This window comes from Leptodactylus fuscus, chromosome 3 (genome assembly GCF_031893055.1).
Source record: "Leptodactylus fuscus isolate aLepFus1 chromosome 3, aLepFus1.hap2, whole genome shotgun sequence".
NCBI lineage: Eukaryota > Metazoa > Chordata > Amphibia > Anura > Leptodactylidae > Leptodactylus > Leptodactylus fuscus.
The window spans coordinates 203,178,487-203,204,639 of NC_134267.1; positions in this window are offsets into that span (position 1 = coordinate 203,178,487).

A 26,153-nucleotide genomic window follows, 5' to 3' on the forward strand; every position below is an offset into this window, starting at 1 on the left:
TAATTTCACTCCCATCATGCTTATGGGACCTGTCCACTATAGACGAGATAAACGCTACATCATTCCCAGACCGCCAAGGATGTTATTATTAACCCCTTAGACATCAATTGTGTATGCGCACTCCTGCACATAAATATGCAGAGTTATCCTTATTACATGGATCCCATATATGGCAGTTTTTGGCATATAGGAGAGCATTTAAATGGACCCATGTATTCCTTTATATAAAAATAAAGTACCATACAGGAATTTTTTACATAAAGTTAGAATTAAAAATCTCTTTATTAGTTTATGTTATGGCACCCTGCATAGAACTGTACAAACTGTACAAACTGTAAGGCTTAGTTCACACGGAGTTAACGTGCGCACATTCTGACACATATACACGTGTCAGAATGTGAGCGCTTACAACAGATCCCATTAATTTCAATGTGTCGGCTTACAGGCGTATAACGCGCCTGCAAAATTATGCTCCTTATACGGAAAAAAAAAAAGCCATTGAACTCAATGGCTTACTACATTTTACATGTGTATTTTTACACATGTAATTTGTGGCAATATGCGTGGAGCGTTACTCCGTGTGAAGGCTAAAAGCCTCCCATTGATTTCAATGTGTAGCGCCTGAATGGGATCTGTTTTGAGCGCTCACATTCTGACATGTGAATACGTGTCAGAATGCGTGCACATTAACTCCATGTGAACTAAGCCTTAACATGGTACACAATACGCTTCCTCATCTCTGTATTATGGAACCAAATTCACATGTATGGGATTCTAAGGTAACCATATTCCAGTAGGTCCTGTATTCTGAAGTTCTAGGTCGAGTAGGGAATCTTTGGCTCTCCAGCTGTTGCAAAACTACAACTCCCAGCATGCATAGTTTCTCTGCTGTTCTTAGAACTCCCATGGAAATGAATGGAGCATGCTGGGAGTTGTAGTTTCACAGCAGCTGGAGTGCCGAAGGTTGCTGACCCCTGTTCTAGGTTCTAAAGTATCCTTACTACCAAAAAAAAATACAAAAATTTCCAAAAGGGTTGTTCATGATTTTTTAATTTTTTTTTTCCCAAGGCCATTTGTTTGGGGATGCATCCAGATTTTGTACTATACAGTGTACAGAGCCAGAAGCAGATAACTCCATGCTCTGTGTAGTGAATTCTATGGGAGCTGCAATGAGGACACCTGGCAACTATACAGGAGACAAAGCTATCTGCACTGGGGAGCAGCACACCCCTAAAGAGGTGATCTATGCAAGGGCCAATTGCAAGTCCCCCACCATATTTATGGTCTATCCAAAGGACCAGCCATAAAAAATGATCATGAACAACCCCTTTAAATCTTTAAAGCTGCAACTACTAGGCGTTTAGGTAAACTTCTATGTTATATAGCTGTCATTAGCCTGACTCCTGACCCTGCCATACACACTGGTTGTGACCATACATTTATCTGTTCTCAAATGAAAGTCAGGAAAAGAGGCCTGGGAATGTTAGAATCTGCCTGACATATCATTCATTCTCCAATAGTAGGTAGAAAGTGGGGACATTTGATTTTGAGGCGGAATCCATGTGAACCTAACCTTCAGTATTTTTGAGCATATTTTGCCTTCCTTTTATAGTTTGGCTACATGATATTTCCTTGCTCAGTTATAAATAAGGCTCAATTCTGGTTTTTGATGGTTTGCTGTTGTCATACAGTAGTGCATGATGTCATCACTACACATAACATGTCACTAAGTGGATATACACATTACAAAAGAATTATAGCGGCACCAGCCAACTATCTGATCCATATGCATATATTTATGACTGGGAAAGGGATTGTCATGGCTGGCTGGCTCACATCTGCATTCGGTATTCTGTTCAGGGAGTCCGTATGGGGTCCGTGTGCTTTCAGCGCAGTTTCTGCTCGGAACATGCAGAGAGCAAAGTACTTCATGAACTACTTTCCTCTCCACATGACTCGTGCGGACACTGCACGGAAATCACACGGACCCCATTATATTCTATGGGGTCCATATGCTTTCATAAGCTCGCTGCTTGTCAATGTGTTCCATATTCCGTTCATGTGGTCTACCTGAATGGAATACCGAACGCAGATGTGAATCGGGGCTAAGCCAAACTCAGTAGATAAAAGGAAGGCAAATATGTTCAAAATTACTGAAGGTTATGTTCACATGGATTTTGCCGCAACTTCAAATTCCGTCTAGAATCTCTGTATCTTTGTGTTGAATGGGGACCAGTCTTGTTTTTTAAGACGCTGAAAAAAAGAAGCATCCTGATCAATTTTCCTGTGGAATCAGCTTCAACATCTTCACCAATGGCCGGAATTTGGAGTGGAATCTGAAATGGAAAATTGCCCCTCTTTGTGTGAACCTAGCCGAAAAAATTGTAAGTCATTATACAGGAGAAACTTCTTTTACTATGTATTTCTCATCAACATGGAGAATAAAGAACCTCTTAATGTTGATCTAGCGCGACTAAATAACGTAACCTGATGTTAGATTTATCTCTTCTTCTCGCTGGATTAGTAAAAACTAAATACGGAGCGCTTACTATGACAAGCAGGGGGATACAGGTGGGTCTCATGTCCAGGTCATCTCCAAATGTCCTTCACTGTTCTTATTTAGCCCTTAAGATTGAAACGCGATGGGTGGTAAAAGAAGAATCAATAACGCTGATTTCCATAGTCAAAGTTCACACAGTTGGTAAGGAAGAGATAAAAGCAAAGCATAAAAGCAAATGGAAAAAGTAAATAGACTATAATTTACAGGGGAGATGCAGTTATAGAAACTAGCTCTAGGGGAAAAAATGAGCGAGCTAATCATAAGAACGAGGCGGCAGAACTGAGGCGTCATCCACAGGAATTGACAGATAAAATGAGCCCTTCACTCTTCAAAGAACCCTTCACCATACACACACTTTTATGTGCTTTCAAGCAACAAAGGCTATAATACACTGATGGCTGTATACAGTGGAGTTGATAGAAACCTGCACTGCTTAACAACTTCACTGCTGTATGCAATATAAGTAGCTGCATCCAAAGAAGCGAAAGGTCTCATGAGAAAAACATTATATTCTGATATTATTATTACTAGAATTATGATTATTATTATGTGGCAAGCCAGAAGGATTTCATATGCCGGCTCATTCACAGGCTCAAAGGCAAATAATGATATTGAAGCTCTTGAATTTTCCTTAAAAACAAGGTATTTGCAATCTGTTCCATTACTCTTTGATAACCTGCACTGAAAAGAAAAGTGGTGGGTTGAGGAAAGTATTACTGTTATTAGATGCAAATGATATTGAGCGAATTTCGACGCTTCTGACCATAGGCAAAAAATCATGGCTTGCTCTATTCAATGCCTTTTTACCAGAAAGTATTGCTTCTGTTTCCCTAGGAACTTGTTCATACTAGAGAGCTAAGTACATGGAGCTTAATTCATTTTTTAATTTTCCTAATGAGTTAAGTCTGTAGGGGATTGTAGGGTTATAGGTTGGACTTGATGGACTGATGTCTTCATCCAACCTCATCTACTATAACATCTACTGTAATGTAACTATGTTAGGGCCCGTTCCCAAAATGTAACGCAGCGCTCATTCTGACACGTAAACACGCATCAGAGTCAGTGCTTCAAAACAGAATCCCATTGACTTCAATGGGTTCCATTTAACATGCGGAACACATTGAAATCGATGGGTTAAAAAGCCTCCCATTGATTTCAATGTGTAGCGCGAGTATAACGGAACCCATTGAAGTCAAAGGGATTCTGACTCTGACGTCAGAATGAGCGCCACGTTACATCGTGGGAACGGGCCCTAACTATGTAAGTCAGGCCATGCAGATTAGTGGTCAGCTAACCATTCATGTGACCAACTACCATTCCCCTGAGCCCCCAATATACATGTATCAAGCATGGTCCTGTTCTTAATAAATGGGAGAAAATAAGCCATTGCCAAAAACCTCTGAGGGCTTATTACCCTTAAGAAAAAAAAAAACGTATGAGAAATCCAAGTGCCCAACTCTTCCATCCCTGACATACAATTTTAGGCAGATGTGGGGAAAAAATTCTGCAAAGTAAGAATACTTTAAAAATAGAAGCGTAATAGGTTATGTTTGTCTATTACCAAAATGAAAAGAAGGAACAAAAGAGATATCTAAATCCCAGCAATATTTGGTGTGACCACCCCTTGGAGGAGGAGCCTGGAAGAGATGATATGACCCCCACAGATCCCTGAGCTCAACATCATCCAGTCTGTCTGGGATTATATGAAGAGATAGAAGGATTGGAGCAAGCCTACAGAACCTACAGAAGACCTGTGATTATTTCTCCAAGATGGAGGGAACAACCTCCCTGCTGAGTTTCTTCTAAAACTGTCTGCAAGTGTACCTAGAAGAACTGATTGAAAAGGGAAAAGGTCACACCAAATATTGACAAAAATAACAAAAAAAAAACTAATAACACTTCTAGTATTGAAAGCATTCTTAGTTTGCAGCATTGTTAACTATTCCAGACAGTGGCGTAACTAGGACTGGCAGGGCCCCGTGGTGAACTTTTGACATGGCCCCCCCTCCCCCAACCGACATCGACGCCGAAGACCTCGACTGACCCCCTCCTCCGCACTCTATTATGTCCCTTAGTAAGCCCTGCACTCAGTATTATGTCCATTAGTGGCCCCTGCACACAGTATTATGCCCCATAGTGGTCCCTGCACACAGTATTATGCCCAATAGTGGCCCCTGCACACAGTATTATGTCCCTTAATGGCCACTGCACACAGTATTATGACCCCATAGTGGCCCCTGCCCACAGTATTATGTCCCATAGTGACCCCTGCACACAGTATTATGCCCCATAGTGGTCCCTGCACACAGTATTATGCCCAATAGTGGCCCCTGCACACAGTATTATGTCCCTTAATGGCCACTGCACACAGTATTATGACCCCATAGTGGCCCCTGCCCACAGTATTATGTCCCCATAGTGGACCCTGCACACAGTATTATGTCCAGGATCGGCAAGTAAATAGGGCCCGTAATGGCCAATTTAAAACAAAAACACAGCGGTAGCGCCTGTCACCGGGCCCCCTAATGGCCGGGGCCCTGTGGCAGCCGCCTCTGCTGCCTCTATGGTAGTTACGCCCCTGATTCCAGAGTTTCCCCTAAAATTTTTTCCCAATTTAAGCACTGACTGTAATGTAGACTAGCTATAGGTTAAACAATAGCCTTTTTCTTCCACTCCCCCACCTGCAGGACTTCTATTTAAAGAGCTGGCACCTTTGGGGAGGTGGGTGGAAGAATCATAGCTCACCAATCTGTTTTGTGATGGCTACATCTGTAAGTAAACCTACTCATACAATCTAAGGCGACATGCACACGACTGTCATCCATGCACCAGCCATGCTTCTGCGGCCCCATTCATTGGGGCCAGTGAGTAAGGTCTGCAAAATGGGCAGGAATAGGACCTGTCCTGAGTTTTGCTCATGGCTCACGGCCCCATACACCGGACCATGAACATACACGGTTGTGTAAGGGACCATAGAAATGAAAGGGTCAGTGTTCTAGCCATGAAAAACACAGCTTGCACACTAACTATGCTCATGGTCGTATGCATGAGGGCTAATAAAAGTAGTAGCAATTAGTTTCTGCTCAGTTTTTTCTGATCATGATGATGAGTATGATGATGATGATGGAGAGAGAGGCTAGTCGGAGCAGGAAAACTGGAATATATACATTATTTTAAAGGGAAGGAATGTCTGCCTATGTAAGAAGGTCTATAAGAAGCTCCTTCTATAATGATTAGTAGGCAAGGAGTTAAAGCTTATTTTGTTGCTGTAAAAGCGACTGATTCAGTATTCAGTCCTCATTAATGATTCATAGCAGAAAATATAGTCTAATCACCAGATGACAGAGAGAAGTAGGCCGAGAACACCCAAATATAAGAGCAATGTACAGCGGCTAAGAACAGTCTAGCGGAGAGGGCTATGGTTTTCCTATTTGTTGTTATAGTAAACCCCAACATAAAGAGTCTGCAGACCTCATAGCATGATGGGACATGGCCGACTATGTTAACTGCACCTTAGGACCTCACATCCATGGCTTATAGTCAGGATCCCAAAACCATCAAGACTACAGTATTGTGCAAAATGTTTAGGCAGGTGTAGAATAACTCCTGTAAGAATGTTTTCAGACATAGAAGTATTAATAGCTGATTTTGTCAATTAACTAAATTACCAACTTAATTAAGCGACTGACCCAAAGAGAAATATCAAATCCAACAATATTTGGTGCGATCGCTCTCTGCCTTCCATCAGTTCTTCTACATACATTTAAGCTAAGGCTACATGTAGTGAGCCACAGCCAAAAAGTGTTTTTCACAGAAAGTACGCAGAGTTTTCGTCTGCAGACTTTCTGCTTCTATTATACCTATATGGAACACGCCAGCATTTCCGTAGGTATATCGACATGCTGTGATTCATGCAAACTGTGGTTGGGATTAGCCAGAATCGTTTGTATCATTGAAAGCTCGGTAAAGCCCCATTCACATGACCGTATTTTGCGGGTCCATAATTGTCCGCAATTGTCGATCCGCACAGTATTGAGGGAAATTGCTGTGTTGGCACTTTTCAATAAATTAGTGGGTTTTGAGTTGCAGTTTGGGCAATTGATCTCCTAAAGGTTCGCCATCCTTGTCACTGCAGTCGTACAAGTGACACTATCAATGCTTACAGAAAAGTGACATATTAGTGACACTTCCAGGAACCATTCCTGACAGAGGTGAGCAGTAATAAGATTCCGGTGACATTTTACCAAACGCACCCAGTTAATCAGCCGCCCCGAACGCCGCGTGACAACGACAACTTCAAGTCTGTAATTGTAAAATTGAATAAATGCTCCACTGAACTGTCAACAATCGCAGTGTTAAATCCATATCTGTGACCTGAAGATTAATGCAGGTCGTGAATCAGAATATAAATTCCAGTAAATGAATTTTTTTATCTTTAAATCTTGATTTTCTCTTTTTGCTCCATTAGACTGAATTTAATCAAATGCTTCTAAATTCGCCAAGCGTATCACCGAGGAGCTAGACCGTCACGCGGGAATATACACTAAGTCTCATTTAAGCAAGATTAATATATCTCATTAAAGCTGTAAATAAATATTCATAAATGTTAATCATTTCGTGAAAACCAACCACGAAACGTAGAAATTGTTTTCTGCAGCCATTATGGAGGCTTTTCTTCAGCAGCTGGAAACTATTAAACAGTATGAATGACTTTCCAATACGTTTTATTGCTTTAGCACCTGTATAAAAAAAAAAGAATGAAGGAACTTCCGTTTTATGTATAGAACTCTATTGCAGACTGATGTGTTTTCATGGTAACAGACTACAAACAAACCGTGAGTGTAATCGGTGAAGTCGGTTTAGTCCAATGTTTTGTATATTTGATAGGTCATTTTATTATATATATTCAGTTCTACACTGTAAGGCTATGTTCATATCTGTCACAGAGTCTTCATTTGAGACTCCATCATAGAGTTTGCTAAAAATCGTGCAGCATCCCAGAGTGCCACTGCTTTAAGTGTTTGTCTGTTGTGCCTCTGGGTTATATTGGTATGTCCCATGTTTTAGGTTCTGTGTCACATGTACACTATTTTGCAGCTTTTCCCTTGCTATTTCCGCCTCACTGTTCAAACCCTTGTCTTAGTTCAGCCCTGGCCAATGATAGGGTTGTAGGAGACCTGACCCTTGGTCCCCAGTTCAGTTGTTTCCAGTTTAGCCTTTGTACAGTGCACAGTGTAGAGCTTTCCTGCACCCCCACCATTAGCTTTACAGACCCGGCATCCGCTATAATAGAATAGCGGATGCCGGGGAGGGTTTTAGCTGCCGGGGCCTGCAGGAGCGTGGCAATGCTGTAATTCCGCTCCTCCACCCCATTTATAGTCCATATTCGGACTATAAGACGAACCCCCATTTTCCTCCCAAATTTTGGGGAAAAAAGTGTGTCATATAGTCCAAAAATACGGTACTCTTTGCAGGGGCTGTGCCCTTGTATTGTAGCTCAGCTTCCATTCAAACCATGATGGTTGACATTCTACCAGGGTGAGGAGAAGGATATTATTATTATTGTTTATTTATATAGCACCATTAATTCCATGGCGCTTTACATTTGGGAGTTACAAATAATACACAGAATATACAGGTAGATATAATACTAACAGTGACCGACTGGCACAGTGGGGTAGAGGGCCCTGCCCGCGAGGGCTTACAATCTATGGCGGAAGGGGGTAGAGACAGAAGGAGAGGGGGGAGACAGTTCAAATGGAGAGGGATATGTCGAAACCCCAAGACAGAGGTGAAGCAAACTTATTTAGAAGCTGCAGTATGGTGGCCACTAACTCCCCTGCTCCACAATGCTCCCTGATGAATCTCGTGAGCTTCGCCCAACACATACTTGTACTGTACAAGGAGCGTAAACTAAATAATTGCCCTTAATTGCAATCAAGGTAAAATCCCTGATTAATTGCACTTTTGCCCAGCCCTACTAAATATGCTGCACTTCTCAGATGGGAATTCCTCCAATAGAGATGCGAGTTGGCCAAAAAGAGAATTTTCTAATTTTGAATATTATATATTATTTTTATCATACCACAATAACCTTCTCCTTACCCCGAGCTTTACATTGCAAATTATCTTGTTCACATTCTCTGCCTTGTATCAGAACAAGTTCACCATAAAGACAGTTCATGTAGGGTTAATTTCCATTAAAGTAAGGGCAGAACGATTAGAAGCTACAAACATCTAACCCTCCAGTGAGACGGCAGATTATCTGGTAATTGGCGCATATATAATGATTCTCAATCAGCGATATCCCGGAGATTTGTTTTTCTGTTCCTAACTACCTTTTAGCGCCATCTTTTAGTTTAAAATCTAGATAACAAGATGAACTTGTATGTTATTGAATTTCATTCTGCGACGACTCATTTGCTTTATATTCATTATAAAATGCTCTGAATATAATTAAAATCTCTAGGAGAATAGAACAAAACAATTACAGCAAAAATGGAAAACAGAAGAGCGTATCAGCAGCGCTTCCAACATGTTCTCTGCTTTTTCCCCAAGTTCAGCGTGCAATAGTTTTGGTATGGAGATTTTGGTTTTCATGTTATCTTGAAGAGTTTTTGAGCATAGTGGTTATCAGCAAAACTATGTGGAAATTAACAATAATATAAGAATAATAAATAGTATAAACCAGTATACAGCTAGCATGCAGTATCCATAAGCCCCCTCATTATACATCACTGGCAGGGCGGGCAATGATCCGTAATGGTGCTCAAGGGTGAACCTAGGCTTTGTGCCGCCTGAGGCGGATGCCCGGAGGAGGGGGCGGAGCGGAGGGGGCAGAGCCAAGCAGAGGGGGTGGGGCCGAGCAAAGGGGGCGGGCGGAGCGGGCAGCGTTAGCAGACAGAGAGCAGGTGATGCTAAGCCAGTCAAGGACAGCTTGTCCTGGCTTAGGTGTCGCCTCATGGGAGGTGCGACGCTGATGGTGCTAGTTACCTATATTGAAGACTCCCAGTCTCAGCTGCTGGGCAGTGGCTGTACACTATAGAAGATGCACATGTAGACTAAACGATATGTAATCCCTTAGGTCTATGCCTCATTAGAACATAATATGGCTGGGATATCTAACTTCATGTGAAGCCACATCCCCAAACCACCCCCGTTTTTGTGTATATTAACATGGTCTATATTTTCATACACAGCAAGAGGTTCCTCTGTGGTGGTGGGGTTGCCCCTAGTTGAATCTTTATCCCAGGTTCAGCAAAGTGTACCTAATCCCCTGGTTAATCCTGTATGTATCAGACATGTATGTTAGACTTGTATACCAGCTTCAGCGAACAGAATTTGTAACACATCAATAAAGAAACTACCACATTGTTTCCTTGGAAAATCGAGCCTGGAGTGTTTCTCTGGTAATGTCATAGCTGTTAACAAGAGATATTATCCAGATACTCATTTCATCATCTGCAGAATGAATCCCATAGATGGGAAACAAACAAAACCATAAGTTTCCTGAGCATCATTCTGTGGAAACTACCAGATGCTGAGATACAGTAAATGCCGAGGAATGAGTCTGATGTCAAAGTGAAGCTCCACCTTGGGGCTACTTCAAGACTGTAACAGAGGATTCTGTAACAAGTAATTCCTTTAGATAACGTAACTCTCATAATAACACGTTCATGCCTTGCAGCCCTGTCAGCAGACATAGCCTGTTTTGAAGTAATAGAAATTCTCTGTTGCCACCTGGAAACTGTCGACAAACTGGCTAACTGCTGTTGACAGATGTGTTATTGTTATATCTAGTGATGCTGTAATGGGCTGCGGGTTCCATTGGCCCTGTAAATGGGTTTTCTAATTCAATACATTTAAGTCCCAAGATATGTTCAGTGGTCATCGTGCTGTCTCTTGCTGATCCATCCTTCTCCAATGGATTCTATTGGGCAGTTCTGAACTGGGAGATCTGGACTTCATTGCAGTGAAACCACCAAATCACTTCCTATTGAGCTATTCACAGTAATGGCATTATGGGATGGATCTGTTAGCTGTCAGATATTAGGTCTTGGAGCTGTCCCAGTCTTGGTAACAACTGACCTAGACAGGTCAAGAAATGCAGACGCATGAAACCATGGTCTGGCATATGGTCAGTGAGCAGGCCGAGGTCAGGACTAGAAGAGTTTGTGCAATATGGTAAAACAGGCAAAAAGTCGGGGAAAGCAGAACAGAATCAGAGTCAGGTAAGAAACCAAAATCAAAAACAGGCGCAGAAAATGCAACAGTAGGAAAACACCTGCACAGGATCTAGCAAGCTAGAAACATTTTTGCTCAGGTATCTTGCTGTAGGAGAAGTTGTCATGTGCAGGAGAGGCTGGGAGCAGATTGTAATGTTAGAGGTTCTTAAAGGGCCAGCATATATAACAGGCTGCAATTGCTTCAGCCATTATTGTTACAATAGGACTTTTCATGTGCCTCAATGCTACAACAGCATAATGGACAATGGATCAGTATATAGCACCCTCTTAAAGGGGTTGTCCAGCCACAAAAAAAGTGTAAAAAAAAATAAATAATACCTTCAGTTCTGCTGCTTCCTGTTCCCTGCTGGTGTCTGTATCCTGGCCTCCAGCAATGATATCCCGACATGGACAATTGACTGCTGTAGCAAATCATTGGCTATAGCCAGTGACCTGCCAACATCCCGAGCAGTCACATGTTTGTGTTGGAACATTACGGCTGGGGGACCAAATGCAGAATCCTGTGGGTGCGGGTGAAGTGACAATACAGGAAGAGTAGGGGATCAGTAGGGGGAATATTACTACTTCTATTTTTGTTTTATGCCATTCTAAGCATTTTTTTTATTTATTTATTCAAGTGGCTGGACAAGTCCTTTAAGTCCCTCTAAGAATCCATTAGCAATTGTGAGCTATGAAATTAATCCAGTCGACTTTATGCAATGTAAAAGAATGCAGGCTTTACAATTACCTTACCCATATCATTAAGTGCAAGGTTTATAGAACAGTATTTTATGAAAATACATTGGAAAAAATATCCCATAACTAATATTTATTGGATGTGTCACTTAGAATGCCTAACATTCAGTGGCGTAACTAGGAATGGCGGGGCCCCGTGGCGAACTTTTGACATGGGGCCCCCCCGACACCGAAGATCTCGACCGAGTTCCTCCTACGCATTCCTGCGCGCTCTATTATGTTCCATAGTGGCCCCTGCACACAGTATTATGTTCCATAGTGGCCCCTGCACACAGTATTATACCCAATAGTGGCCCCTGCACACAGTATTATGCCCCATAGTGGCCCCATTACACAGTATTATGTCCCATAGTGGCCCCTGCACACAGTATTATGTCCCTTAGTGGCCCCTACAGGACTAAATACTGTCACGTCACCCACTGACCGCTATACCAGGACAAATTGTGGATAAAAAATCTGGCCCTGTGCATTACAATTTAGTAACTCCATGTGCCTCATATTAATAGCAGTTAACCCCATCATCTCCCTCACATTAACCCCTGTAAGCCTCACCATAAGAGTTACTGATATGTGAGAGACATGGAGGTAATAATAAAATATCTTCATTACTATTACCCCCATATGTCTCACATATCAGTAACTCTTATGGTGAGGCAAACAGGGGTTAATGTGAGGGAGATGATGGGGTTAACTACTATTAATATGAGGCACATGGAGTTACTAAAACACAAGTAATCACCCCATATGCCTGACATTAATAAGTAACCCCAGTACGTACCTGTGTAGCTTTAGTTTCACTTTCCTTCTTCCTTTCTTCCTCCACTGCAGGACGGCAGGGATAAGCCCCGCCTCCTCCTCTCATTGGTGGGCAGAGGACAGCAGAGAAAGGGAGGGGGGAGAGAGGGGGAGCGTCCTGAAGCGCTGACAGGAGCCCGAGCTGCAGCTCCTGTGTCTCAGCCGTTGCTGCAGCTTCGGGGCCCCCTGTTGGTGGAAAGTATTCCACCAACAGGGGGCCCCGATCATTATACTCGGGGGTCCGAAAAGACCTCCGAGAATATTGATAGCAGGGGTAGCAGCTGTCACCGGGCCCCTGATGTCCCGGGCCCTGTGGCAGCTGCTACCGCTGCTATGGTGGTAGTTACGCCACTGCTAACATTAACTTTCACATAGCGTCAAAGCAAATAAAACCATTTATCACATGATAGTGGATAATGGTCATGTGACCTCCATTTTTTAACAAACGTCTCATGGCAGCATTGAATTCAGTGTCATTGAATGGGGGCTATTCACATAAACCGTATATCACTTGTCGTATTTTTGGCCATTTTCACGCATCCCTCCATACACTCAAATGTATGAGTGATCCGTGAAAACAGTTGCCCTTCGGCCATGAAAAATGGACGTTATTTCACGGCCATTTTGTAACTCGGTCGTCTGACTGTAGCCTTGAGTTCTTTTTGCGCAGTCATTAATGGAATTTTAATAAGTAAAATATCATGCTTCATAAAGGAACATCAAGGGAATTACTTACGTAAATTGTCTGCCACAATGCCTTCAGAGATACCATAGAGAATACATTGGTGCTTTTGAGTTAATGATCTATAAGGATCTGCAGAATGAAGGCCTAATGTATACCAACAAAGCCGTGAGTCACATATCTAGGTAATTACCTGTATTCACCATGGAGATACGGCGGAGCCTCAGCCTTGTTATTACATTACTGTACATTCCAGCTTGTGTACATTCTCAGAATACAATTACAACAATCACATTATTGGCAGCATCCTGCAAATGAAACATAGTGTCTATGGCTGTATGTAGCGCATGCGAAGGGCACCCTTGCTTCCAATTACAAATGTAGTGAAATATATAATATTGGTGCAGAAATGAATAATACATGATAGAAAACTCTACTTAAATTAAAATTCTCTTTTACTACATCTTTGGGGCCATAACATTGCTTTCATATAAGGATGCTCCATTGTTGAGACTTGTGAAGGGAGTTGTCTAATGATCAATTGAAAAATTAGTTTAGGTGAAACAGTGTCACGCAAAAGTTTTAGGCAGGTATGGAAAAATGCTGCAATGTAAGAATGCTTTGAAAAACACAAGTGCGTCTCAATAAATTAGAATATGATGAAAAAGTAATTTTTTTTAGTAATTCAATTGAAAAAAGTGAAAGACATATATTATATGAAATTTTTCAAGTGTTTCTTTCTGTGAATGTTGATGATTCTGGCTTACAGCCAAGGAAAACCCAAAAGTCATTATCTCAGAAAATTAGGATAATTACCCAAAAACGGCTGCAAAAGCTTCCTAAGCGTTACAAAAGGTTCCTTAGTCTGGTTCAGTAGGCGGCACAACCATGGGGAAGACTGCTGACTTGATATATGTCCAGAAAGCAGTCATTGCCACATTCCACAAGGAGGGGAAGCCACAAAAGGTCATTGCTAAAGAAGATGGCTGTTCACACATGCTGTATTAAAGCATATTAATGGAAAGTTGAGTGGAAGGAAAATGGGTGGTTGAAAAAGGTGCACAAGCAACTGGGATAACTGGAGCCTTGATAGGATTGTTAAGAAAGGGCCATTCAAAAATTTGGGGGAGATTCACAAGGAGTGGACTGCTGCTGGAGTCAGTGCTTCAAGAGCCACCACACATAGACATATACAGGACATGGGCTACAAGTGTCACAGCCTATGTGTCAGCCATTCATGACCAATAGACAACGCCAGAAGCGTCTTACCTGGGCCATAGAGAGACAGAACTGGACTGTTGCTCAGTGGTCAAAGGTGTTTTCAAATGAAAGTAACTTTTGTATTTCTTATGGAAATCAAGGTCCCAGAATCTGGAGGAAGAGCGGAGAGGCCGCAGTACACAATGCAAGCTACTTGAGGTCTAGTGTGAAGTTTCCCCAATCAGTGATGGTTGGGGAGCCATGTCATCTGCTGGTGTAGGTCTACTGTGTTTTATCAAGACCAAAGTCAGCGCAGCCGTCTACCAGGAAATTCTAGAGCACTTCAGGCTTCCCTCTGCCAACAAGCTTTTTGGAAATGAAATTTTCATTTTCCAACAGGACTTGGCCCCTGTCCACACTGCCAAAAGTACCAACACCTGGTTTAATAACCTCAGTATCACTGTGCTTGATGGGCCAGCAAACTCGCCTAACCTTAATCCCATAGAGAATCTATGGGGTATTATCAAGAGGAAGATGAGAGACCCCAGACCCAACAATGCAGACAAGATGAAGGCTGCTATCATACAACTGTTCCGATCTGTTGGATCTCATCAGCACAGTGTATCATACACTATGTGTATGATAGTGGTGTATGATAGACACCATGATAGTACTTAATATAAGGGTTTTATTGGAACTGGACTTGGCCAAAAATGTAGCAAATTCTGACCAAATTTATTAAAACGTGTTTACCTTTTAATATATTTGGCACATTTTTCTACAATAAAATTAGGTATGAAACACCAGTCTGAATGAATTGCCCCATCTAGCAGCCCCCTCTTACTGGCTTTTTAACCTTCCTCATTGTTTCTGTTCCTGAAAAATTCAAGAACCCAATATGAGAAGATGGTAGTTTCTAGTTCTCTACCTGGAACTATTTTAGAAAGACTAGCTTTACTTCTTATATGCCCTTCCCACTGCAGCTATTTTTTGGATCTACATTTTTGTTTTTTACTTCCTGCCTTTCAAAAACCACCTTTTTTTGTGGGAAAAATTGCGCTTGATAGTGTTAAATGTACCAAATTTATACAATTTTTGATACATTTAAAATACCTAGACGAAAGTTGTAAATGTAATAAAATACTTTTTAAAAAATTATAATTTATTTTGCCCTTTGTAACTTTTTATATTTCTATGTATGGAGCCTTGTAAGGTGTCTTTTTAGCCGGTGCAGGTGGTAGTTATTACTTATACCACTTTGGGGAATGCTCCATCTTCTGATCACTTACTATTCAATTTTTGGGGGCAGATGAAACAACTAAAAAAACAATCAATCCCCAGGGTCAGGGGTGGAACTATCGCAATGGCATCCATTGCGACTACTATGGGTCCACGACTATAGGGGCCCTGCTACTTTTTTTATTTTTTATTTTTTAATAGGCTGTTAGTTGCTGGTTTATTACAGCAAGTAATGGCTGCTATTTACTTACCAGTCCCCACTCCTGCCCATAACTTCCTCCATTTTCCTTTCCACCGTTAGCCTCCCCCACATTACATCTCGCCACTGCATAGCATCAGGATGTAGCTATGTTGTTCAGTGTTTGCACATGATGTGCAGCACGCAGCGAAGGATAAAGGAGAAGAAGAGGAGGCAGTGGTCAACAACGGGATTTACTGTATGGGGGTCTGTAAAGGGTGAAGAAACTGTATGGTGGCCACTAAAGGGGGAACTTTCTGCACTGGGGCCAATAAATGGGCAGTATACTGTGTGGAGAAATACTAAAGGGGGCAATTACTGTGTAAAGGCCAATAGGGGAGGCAGCACACTATATTATGGATGCAATATACTGTTTGGGGGGTCAGTAAAGGGGACATTGCACCATGTGTAAGGCCAAGTTTACTGTGTGGGGACCAGCTAAGGGGTCATTATACTGTATGGTAGCCAGTAAAAGGAGTGTTATACCGTGTGGGGATGAGGAAATGGAACATTATACTGTGTGGGGGCCAGAAAAGGGGTTTTTATACCATGTAGGGGCCAAGAAATGGGACATTATACTATGTGGGGACCAGAAAAGGACATTTTATACCATGTGGGGGTCAGTGTGGGCCCAGGCAAAAGTTTGCTATAAAAAGTTTGCTATAGGGTCTGGTTTTCCCTAGTTACGCCCCTGCATTGGATTGCTGCCAAGCCCCAGATCAGATGAGTGTAGGTAATGGCAATTTTATTTTTAATGGGCACTGGATAATGGAGGGGGGACTTCAGTGTGAAAGAGCAGCAGGCTCCCTCGCTATGCCAGGAGTAGTCACACACAATCCACACTATGATGCTGTCCCTATATAGAAAGACTACTTGCAGCCATGTGTGTATTTACAGGTACATTTAAAATACTTCTGCCATTGTGGGCTACTTCTAAGGGGTCACACTTATTAAAGTTGGTGAGAGATTTGGGCGCCATAAGCCCCAGGAGATTCAGGCCCCGGGCGGCCACACAAAAACACCAAATTATATCAAGTTGTCCTGTTTTGTAATATCTCTAAATTATAGTGAAATAGACAAATAAGTATGTGTGTATTGCACTAGAGTAGGGGAGACTACTCTGCAGTAAGATGTGGGATTTGTGCACAAGTCCTGATAAGATCTAAAGGATGAGAGAAAAAGCAAATGTAACGCTCAGGATGGTGTTTCATATTATTGAGTTCATCTCTCTTATTGGCATCCTGCAGATGTTCAATCAAGCTGAACAGTGTGTAATGGAAATCACTGTCTTTGGAGATACTCTGCCACTAGAAAATGGAAAACAAGATTTATCTTAAATACATTCAGTTTGTTGCATTATGGAGCCATGTGGAGCTCTGGAGTGGCGGAAAAGCTTCATAAAGGAAAAGGACACAAAGAAAAGTCAGAAACCAGACTCCGTCCTCAAATGTAGCAAGTAAATGACAATGTATTGGTAGTATAAGCAGTTATAATTGTTCAGTGATAAGCATGTGTGGCCAATATGCCATTATATGTGCTATTCTTCATGACAATGTAAATGTATTATCAATTGACATCTGAGTGTTTTATTCTCCTTCTCAATAAGATGTGCCCCTACATGGTCTGACATTGTTAGCAGGCTTGAACTGGATCACAGACGTACAGGTGAATCCCTCGGTGGGCTCCTGAGCAAGGATGGGCCCACAGCACATAACACTTGCTATACTATATACAGGTAGGACAGGATAACCAACTTATGCTATTATATAATAAACTGGTAGAGACATAACTGGAAGCTCCCATGCGCCAATGCAGAATAGGTAACAGGACCCCTCCTTACCATGTGCTCCTGGGCCTAGTAGCGATCACTTCTTCTGTAACCCATATAACCCCATGTACCCTATAAACTGGGTACATTATTTAATACTCCCTAATTTATTATTATTATTATTATTATTATTATTATTACAGTGACTCATTGGGTGGTTGAGATGACATCTAGGAGCAGAGAGAAGCCAACCAATATCCTCACTCGCCGGCCCCCACTTTCTCATTGTTGGGGGCATTAAATCATCTAGCCTACTGCTGTGTACTGTGTATCTTTGCCTGGCTCACAAAATTATAAGGCTGAGTTCACACAGTTTTTTGGTCAGGATTTTGAGGCCAAATTCACCTCAAAATCCTGACCAAAAAAGACGGCTGCCATTGAAATCAATGGGAGCCTTTCAGGTCTTTTTTCTGGGAGACATGCTAATTCTTCAGGCCAATTTGCCTCACGAATCGGCCTGAAGACACTTCCTCCTCCGGATTAGGCCCATTCATTTGGCCTCATCTGAAGTGGAGTTCGTGACACTGCATCAGCATCCAGTTGCAGCTACCTGTTTTTTGGTCCGGAAACTGAGGCAGCTTCCGCCCCAGTTTCCAGACCAAAAAACCCTGTGTGCACCCAATCTAAGGGCCCTAGTCTAAGGTCTAAGGTAAGAGCCAGTCAGCAGAGTACTCTTTGGGTCCAATGGACAGAAAACAGTACAAGGCAAGGAGTAGTCAGCAAGCTACTGCTGAAAAAAATGTGTGTTACTACAGTCTTAGGAATTTGGAAATGGGGTCAAGTAATATTTACATGTACTATAGCTGGTCCTTAAAACAAATTTGGAATGGTAACATCCAGATGACAATTTACTCAAAACAATTTCAATAGATTTTAGGAGGAATAACAGGGAATAGCTCTAAAGAAAGATGCCACAAAATTGTAATTTTATGTACCGTATTTTTCGGACTATAAGACGCACTTATATGCGGGAGGAGGAGGCGTGGTTTTCTCGGCAAGCTTGAAACCACGCCTCCTTCACCCGTCTGGCCCGCCCCTACTTCCCTGCCTGTGTGGCTTCATTGCAAGGAGCCAGATCTGAGAGGCAGTGAAGGAGAGACGAGCCAGACGGGTGAGTTTTCTAAGCAAGTTTGCTTAGAAAACCACACCTCCTTCACCCGTCTGGCCCGCCCCTTTTTCTGTTCTTGCATAGCTTCACTGCAGGGTGTCTCTTTCCATCCATGGATGAGATTAGATAGACAGACAGACAGACAGATAGATAGATAGATGCAATATACTGTCCCTGAGTAACCCCAGCACATAGGCTGCATAGGGTGGGAACAATGGAGGGGGGCTGCTCCAAGTACTACAAGTCCCAGCATCCTGTGCAACATGCAAACCTTATCCTACTTCATGTAACGTGGAGGAGGGAAGTATATGGGGTGCAGAGAGACATATTAGAGATATTACATGGGTAGAAATAAGATAGATAGATAGATAGATAGATAGATAGATAGATAGATAGATAGATTAGATAGATATGTTCAAATCACCCCCATATCCCTAGAATACATATAAAACAAAAACATTACTGTGAAACACATACACATTTGGTATCCCTGTGTCCGAAAGCCCCCGGTTCTATTTACATTGATGAAATATTATATTATTAGGTTATTAAATATTTCACCAATTTTTTTTCCTTAAAATTTTTTTTTCCCCTATTTTCCTCCTCTAAAACCTTATGCGTCTTATGATCCGGTGCGTCTTATAGTCCGAAAAATACGGTAATACGTAAGTTTTTATTCAAACATATCAAGAAAGGTGACCAGTCTCTTCAAAATGAGTAATTCTACCTAATATTTATTTGGAATATGGCTAGGGTTTGCTATAATGTTATGATTTGGGAGATTCAATGTCTGGAATCCCCACTAACTCCTAAAACAAAGGGACAGATCTCCCTTCTATAGTTCTAGACATTGTCACTCCAGTCATCCTCTATGTAGGAAACTACAACACATCTGCATTCAAGTGAACAGGTTTTTGTGGTAGTTTCCAGCACAATAAGTGACTGGCAGTGATCTGCAGTAAAATTGGTAAAAGAGCCTCACTGCTTAAAAGGGTTCTCCCATCTCAGGGTTTCACCAGCTCTCGTCTCTACTTTCCTCCACTTCTTGGTTTCAGTGACAAAATGGTGGATGGGCTTAGCCTGTGTGATGTACAGCGCATGTCAGAAAATTCTACCAAAAAGAAAAGTGTGCATTGTTAATACCATAGAGATAATCGAGGGATTGTTCAAGGAATTTTCTAGCCCAATATAGGTGGTGAGGAACATGGAGAGCTAACCACTAGCACTAGATATCAGAAGTGGCCTGAATCCTAGGCAACAAGCTATAAATACATCCAGCTGTATCTGATAAACAGAGTAAGGGCCCCTTCACATGGCTGATACGCTGGCTGCTTTAGAACGTGTAAACGTTCCATAGCAGCGGCGTCTAAAACAGTTCCCATTGTTTTCTATGGGAGCCGGCATACGTGTGCTCCCCATAGAAATGAATGGAAAAAGCAGCCCATTCATTTCTATGGCGAGCGCGCGTCTGCCGGCTCCCATAGAAAACAATGCGATCTGCTTTAGATACCGCTGCTACGGAACGTTTACACGTTCTAAAGCAGCCAGCGTATCAGCCATGTGAAGGGGCCCTTAGATAGACAAAGCAAAGTTTGGGGTAAAACACTTTACATTATGTTCAAATATGTGCTGTTGTGTCCATTGTTCTGGTCCATCAGAGAACCAGAACGGACACATGGACCACAAAAACAGCGGACACCGCAGACCATATTGACTATAACAGGATTTGCTGGATGTCCATTCTTTTGAACTGAAATATAGCACATTTTTGGCCGGTGATTTTTTGGCGATCAATGTAATTATGTCTCCAAACAGAGACTCTGAAACAGATGTGAACTCTGCCTTAGCTAACTGAAGATCTTTTGCACACAATCGTGTGCTAGTTCAGTGTGCTATCCGGGTTTTTCCCATAGGCACACCGACCCATTCATTTTGACAGTCCGGGCTGCAAAACTCAGGAGAGGTCTTATTCCTAGACGGTTTTGAGGCCTGCCTTCTGTGGCCCCCATTCATTGAATAAGGCCATGGAAGAATGGGCACCACACAAATGACATCAATCATGGCCAGCAGCCCGCACACAGTAGTAGTGTGTAAGGGACCTAAACTAGAAGTTTAAATATAATCTTGGAGATTAAAAAATAGCCCATTAAAAGTGCTTTCCAACTCATTTTATCGATGAACTCAGGATAGGTTATCATAATAGACATCAGGAGCCAATATCCATGACCCAATAAGATAGAGATAACAAAGGATAAGACAAGGATGTAGCGATGTTGTTTATCATTTTCCATGTTGTTAAATCCGAAAGGGTTCATCGATGAAATAATCAGCAGGCAAACGAATAACCAGAAAATAAGTTGAGGGTCAGAAAAGCAATCCAATTCCCATAACCCAATGCAGAGCCAAACAAGAGAATTACATTAGCAGGCACCTTGGTCAGGAGGAAGGGGTCTTATGTAGGCCTCCTCAGCTGCTAATTGAACAAGCCCAGGGAACCTCTGAAATTGTAGAAGTTTCCCAGGTTGACAAGTAACGGTATAGCAACTGAACTGAGAATCCTGACACGTGACTTCTGTGGAAGAGTTTTCTAGGCATTCTCTGTGGCCTTTGGTCATTGCACAGAGAGGGGAGTAGATAAGCTTTGAAAAATGGATTCTGTGTCTTATTTATATATGCATAATAGCTGAGATCATAAGTGTTCTGATAAGTGAGGTGGATGCCAGAAAAGAAATCGCCTACAGAAAACAGGAAGTTGCCGCATATTATTTGTCTTGTGGCCACTTACTACAAGAGCTTGCATAAGCGGGCACAAAAAAAATAGCTGCGTACAGGTGCAGTCAGCTCTGCCCGAGGCCTGGTGGCAGAACTGACTGAGCATGCGTAGAAGATTGAAGGCTAGGCCGGAGGACAATGCGTAGAGGCCTGTTCCTGAAGAAGATAGATGCAGCACTGGAGAGTTTTCTAGCAGCATTGGGGACGCCCCCAGTGCTGTTTGAGCGCTGGTACCCACCCCAATGCTGCGAGAGAACTCATTTGCATAGAGACGGAAAACGGAATATCTACCGAACGGCTGCGTGGAGAAGACATCTAAAAGGAGGAGAAGAATAGCTTTTCTTAAGGCTATTCCTACGTGTTAGTTAGAAAAAAAGGGATTCTAATGATAGGATCCCTTTAAATATAATAGTGCCCGTCTAGTAATCTCCTGCTAGAACTTATAGTAAATATCGGGTACAGTTTTGGGTTTCCCACTGTGAATAGGACACAGGAGAGCTAGATAGGTTTCAGAGTTAGGCAAGTGGTAAAGGCGGTCATGAGAATAAGCTCAAGCTGAATAATTTGTGTTTGCTCAGTTCGGAAAAAAATACATTTTAGAGAGGATCTTATTAGTCTGTTTAAATATATTCAAGGACATTATGAAAATTCACAACATGAATTATTCATTCCAAGGACTGTGCAAAAGTCCAGTATCATTTACTGTAGGTATGAAAGGAAGATGGTGTAATCAACAATATAGAAAAGGATTCTTTACAGGTAAAGTAGTCAACCCTTAAGGGGCTTACTACAAGGAGGATCATGGTGAACACCTTGACAGCCTACGAAAAAGGACTAGACATTTATCTCCTGACTAATAGGGCTGAAAGTTACTGTTAAAGGAATATGATGTGTATTCAACCTGGGAAATTATCGGATTACCTTGAGTGGTCTGAAAACATGTTTAGGAAGGAATGAGGGAGATCGCTGTTGTCAAGTTAGAATTTGTCCAACAGGTATGTCATGAAAATGTCGAGCTTATAGAAGACCTTTCACCATATCCACCAGCTCCAACTTGTTTCATTCTTTGGTAAGCAGTGATTCTGGTGCAGTTGGAATTTTATCTCTAACCCACACCATTCCTGAGCAATCAGTGTACTTAGTTTCAGCACCCAATATGCTAATTGGCTCTCTACTGTCAGGTGGGATGTCCTGGTCTGAAGCAGAGAGACAGGGACCATCCCCTGACAATAGGGGACCTAATTAGCATATTGGGTGCTGGAATTAGCAGAAATGATTGCTCAGGAATAGTGCGGGCTTGAGAAAAATTTGCAACTGTGATGGAATCAATGGACAAACATACATTAAAAAGAGTTTGAGTTGGTGGAGGTGGTGATAGGTTCTCTTTAACAAAAGCCTGAATGTCTATACATGTAGGCAATGAGATCAAGTGACCACCTACATCTCTTCAGTATATGTTGGATTCTGCTTGTATCAATCGAAGATGACTGAAGACCCTGGTCATTATCTGCTTTTATTGGGTATCTTCCATGATAGTTGTAGTATACATTTGTGTAGGTTCACATTTTGTCTTATATCTCTCTTGCTTATTCTCATTCAACTTCCTATAAACACTATAGCAGTGTTTCTCAACCTTTTCAAGCAAAGTACCCCCGACGTTGCGATAAATGTTAACAAAATAAGGCATTGTTTGGAGCCTCCGTCGAAAGTTATATAATGGTCCCCTCACTGTCCCTATATATAATAATAATGTAATAATAATGGCCCCCAAACTCAGTAGAATGTCACTGCCAGTTCCCCAACATGTAGTATAATGGCCTTCACACTCAGTACAGTGTCCCTGCATGAAATATAATGATGCCCCACAACCCCCCTCACATGTATTATAATGGATCTTTACAGCACCCCCCACCTCCACAGTGCCCTCAAATATAATATGAAGGCTCCTCCACTCAATAGAAGGTTCCTACATGTGGTATAATAGTCTTGTCAGTTCACCCGCATATAGTATAGTGGCCCTCGCACTCAGGAGAACAGAGCCTCACAGTTCCCTTTCATGTAGTATAATAGTCCCCTCAGTGCCCCGCATGTAATATAATGGCTCCCACACTCAATAGAAGGTCCCTGTTTGGGACAATGCATCTCACTGCGGTGCATACCTCTGGGGGTATGCCTACTGTGGATTGAAACCCTGCCCTATAGTATTTTGCAAATGACACTTCTATGATTCACAGCATAGATAGATCTATCAGAACCGCCCTAATATCTGACATTTCACGTTCGATTTTATCATTAGAGATGGCTACACTTATGATGGATTTTACCTCTTGGCCATCTTGATGACCATCTCAAATATTTCCAGTATGTTAGGTTTCTGATGTTTGACTAACAGGCATCTAGGCTTTGGCAGATTATTTAGGTGCAGTAAAGCTGGATTTGTAATTTTCTTACTTTGCCTTTACTTACTCATTGTCTATGTGTCTGACCGAAGACATAGCATAGGCTAATATTGATTCTTCTATTGTCTTCGTAGGTTAAAGCTTTACGATGATGGCCAAGTCGTACTGCTGACCTGACCTAGATTTTCTCCCAAAATACCCCTCCTGTTTTCCGCTCTGCATCCTTTATTGCAGCAGAATGTTCTCGTTTTATTAACATGAGCGGGCGCATAGAGAGGAGCTGTAAATAATTATAGGGCGGTCTTTGTCGGCTCTCATGAAACCACTACTTTTGTCTCATCTGTTTTAATTATCCGCAGGATTTGGAAATTACTGATGATCACAATTGTGCGTCAGCCGCTCATTACATTCTGTGATGTTAGATGGAAGGAAAAGTCGTACATTGCTATAAAAGAGAAGCCTTGCTTTTGATTTAACTATTTGCAAAGATTTCATCCTCTATTCCTTTAATAGCAGATTAATAACTATAGGAAACATACTGCTACATTTATTATATGCTTAGATTAAATGGGTGGTAGATACCAAAATCTTCCTACATGTTTACTACATAGAGTTATGGGATACTGGTCAGATCTGGTTTTCAACATACTGGTAAATTTTACACTTCCGGTCACCAGGGAGGCCAAATAGGAAAATCTACAATGATGGTCAACTCATTCCAAGAAAGTCTTTGACGGCATGTGAGCTCAGTACATGAAAATCTTATGATTATTTTGATCTCCGGTGTTTCTTCCTCATTTTTTGTCTCTCAGTGATCTCCCCTGCCCCATTTCATACAGTAACATACAGTAATTGTCCCTCATATCTAGGTGAAGTTGGCCACTTTAGGTCTTCTGGACCTACAGTAAGGCCTCTAGTACATTCTTGCTAATATATGCACCCTAGTAGAGATGAGCGAACAGTAAAATGTTCGAGATTCGATATTCGTTTCGAGTAGCCCCGCAATATTCGACTACTCGTATCGAATATCGAACCCTATTATAGTCTATGGGGGGAAAATGCTTGTTTCAGGGGTAGGCAACGTTCGATCAAATTATACTTACCAAGTGCACGAGTGAGGGTCGGGCTGGATCCTCCGAGAAGTCTTCGCCTTGCAGCGTCTCCACGGCGTCTTCCGGCTCTTTATTCACTCTGCCAGGCATCGGGCCTGGGCAGAGCCGACTGCGCATGTCCGCACTACAAGCGGACATGCACAGTCGGCTCTGCCCAGGCCCGATGCCTGGCAGAGTGAATTCAGAGCCGGAAGACGCCGCGGGGACGCTGCACGGAGAAGACTTCTAAAGGTAGGAGAAGAACCAGCATTGATTGGCCGACTGTATAGCATTCGGCCAATCAATGCTGGTTCTGCATCGAACTTTTACATTCGAACAGCAAGTGGTACTCGATCGAGTACGAGTATTTTGAATACCGTAGTATTCAATCGAATACCTACTTGATCGAGTACTACTCGCTCATCTCTACACCCTAGACAAATACTTAGTATTATCTTTGATTGATGTGACCACACTCTGTGTATGAAAACATAATTGAATGCACAAGAACCAGGGGCATACCATCCAACCACTATGGGCATTATATTGTACGGGGTCACTGTCGGGGGAATACCCCGACTTTTCCAATCCTTAGGTATGCCGTGAGGTGCCGAATTCAAGGAAGGTATGGTGAAGTATCGAGGCTCGGGAGATATACAAAGACACAGATACATGCAGTTCTGTTTCCAATATAGATCTCAGTTTATTGCAAGCAAGGATAAACATTATATAGCCATCTCAGACCAAAAATGGCTATATGGCAATAGTATGATGCAGAGTACATCTAGTGTTAGCCCTTATCAGGTATACCTCACATGCTACATTCTACTGCTTCAAACCAAACTACTCAACCGTGACAATATCACACTTCCATTATTCAGTGTCCATTACTCTCATCCATCACAGGATGAGAGCAACAGACATTAAATAACAGATACAAACAGAGCCCCATACGTTATATATCTGTCTGCATTCACCCCAATGTAAAAAATGTGATGGAAGATTCTTCTGTCATGTTTTTTACTTTTTATGATGGAAGAAAAAGTCTTACATTGACATTCTCTTCCACATAACTATACAAATGTAACAGAAGAAAGTGTTTGGCATGTTGTTTACATAAGAGTGAGTGGGACCAGACACAGGCAGAGGAGGCTTCATCTTTGTCTATTACTTTGTCCTATGACAGATGACAGCAACGGACATTAATAATGGTAATGTGAACATTGTTTAATGAAACAAGCATGGGAATGATAAGATCCT